Source organism: Parus major, unplaced genomic scaffold (genome assembly GCF_001522545.3).
Source record: "Parus major isolate Abel unplaced genomic scaffold, Parus_major1.1 Scaffold1173, whole genome shotgun sequence".
NCBI classification, from domain to species: domain Eukaryota; kingdom Metazoa; phylum Chordata; class Aves; order Passeriformes; family Paridae; genus Parus; species Parus major.
Window position 1 is genome coordinate 1 of NW_015380033.1, and position 1875 is coordinate 1875.

The window sequence follows — 1875 nt, forward strand, 5'->3', positions numbered from 1 at the left end:
CTCCGGGATTGGTTCTCGCTGGTGCAGCAGCGGAATTTGTTGGTGCGGCGACAGGACCAGCTGCAGCTGCTGTGAGGGGACAGCGTGGGGACAGCGCGGGGACACCGCGGGGACAGCGGGGGACAGCGCGGGGACACCGCGGGGACAGCGCGGGGACAGCGCCACCCTCCCTCCGTGTCCCCTCTGTCCCCTCCCTGTCCCCCCTCCCCCGGCTCCGGCTGCCACGAGGGGACACTGGGGACACTGGGGGGGTGCGGGGGGCTCTGCCAGCCCTGGTGACCCCTCCTTGTCCCCTGTGTCCCCTCGTGTCACCCCCAGGGCGCAGGAGCGGGACCTGGAGCGGCGCTTCGAGCTCCTGAGCCGGGAACTGCGGGGGCTGCTGGGGACAGAGGGTGCGAGCCTGGGGACACTGGGGACATCCAGGGGACACTGGGGACATCCAGGGGACATCCAGGGGACACTGGGGACATCCAGGGGACATTGGGGACAGAGCAGGGGACAGGATGACATTTGGGACACGGGGACGGGATGCTGGGGGATGCTGGAGACAGAGGGTGGGACACTGGGGACATTTGGGACATTGGGGGGGTCGCTGTGAACACATCGGGGACAGAGGAGGACGGGGGGGACAAAGGGCGGCGTGGGGACATTGGGGACGGGGGACAGGAGGACATTTGGGGACATTTGGGGACATTTGGGGAGGGCACGGCGGGGCCGTGGGGCGGGACAGGAGAACATCGGGAGCGCTTGGGGACATTTGGGGACACGGGCACGGCGGATGCCGAGCACAGAGGGGGACAGAAGGTTTTGGGGACCTTTGGGGGACCTTTGGGGACCTCTTGGGGACCTTTGGGGACGCCCCCAGAGTGGCAGAAGCCCCCGGCCCAGCGCCAGCGCGAGCAGCTCTTACTGGAGGAACTGGTGGAACTGGTGAACCGGCGGGACCGGCTGGTGCGGGACCGGCACCGCCGCGAGACCAGGTGGGGACACCGGGGGGACACCGGGAGACACCGGAGGACACCGGGGAGGGGTCCCGGGTGATCTGGGGGGGTCCTGAGGGGTCCCGGGAGGGGTTTGGGGGTGTCAGGAGGGACTTCAGGGGTGGCGCGGGGAGGTTCTGGGGGGGTGTTGGGGCTGTCCGGGGGTCTTGGGGTGGATGGGGAGGGTTCGGGGGGATCCTGGGGAGTCTCGGGGAGGTCCCGGGGAGGTTTCCGGGGGTCCAGCCCTCCCCGACGCCCCCCGACCCCCGCAGGGCGCAGGAGGAGGATGAGGAGCTGGAGCGGAGCCTCGACCCCCGGCGCCGCCGCTTCGGCCGCAGGGAAACGTGCGGGATCTGCTGAGGGACCCCCGGAACCCCCCCCGGGACCCCCAAAACCCCGGGATATCTCCCGGGACCCCCAAAACCCCGGGACACCCCCCAGGACCCTCAAAATCCCCCAGGACCCCCGCGGGAGCCCACCGGTACCGCCCCCCGATCCCAGCGGACGCGGCAATAAAGGAGATTTTCTGTGTGAAATACGATCCGGGAGGGACTGGGATGGACTGGGGGGGATTGGGGGGGACTGGGATGGACTGGGGGGGTCCTGGGACCCCTGGGTGTTGTTTGGGGAGGGGGCGCTGAGGGCTGACCCCGCCGTGTGACGCTCGGGACCCGCTTGTGCTGCTCGGGGGGGCTTTATTGGGGTCTGTGGGGCCCGGGGGGCTCGGACCCCCCCGAAAATCTTTATGGGGGGAGAGGTCGGACCCCCAAATCTTTGGGGAGGGGGCTCAGACCATCCCCAAATCCTCGTCCGGGGGTCTCTCCCCGCCCTCGTCCCAGGGTCGGTCCAGGGGCAGCTCACACCCTATGGGGGGGGAATAGGGGAGCTGTTACCA

At 69.7% G+C, this 1875-nt stretch overlaps 1 long non-coding RNA gene across 1 annotated transcript; it reads left to right on the forward strand.

The window, feature by feature from the left end:
• Window positions 1-1521, forward strand: LOC107199584. The gene is made up of 4 exons (XR_001519241.1): window positions 1-71; window positions 319-392; window positions 866-980; window positions 1253-1521. It is a non-coding gene; the product is annotated as an uncharacterized LOC107199584 (long non-coding RNA).
• The last annotated feature ends 354 nt before the right edge of the window (window positions 1522-1875 follow it).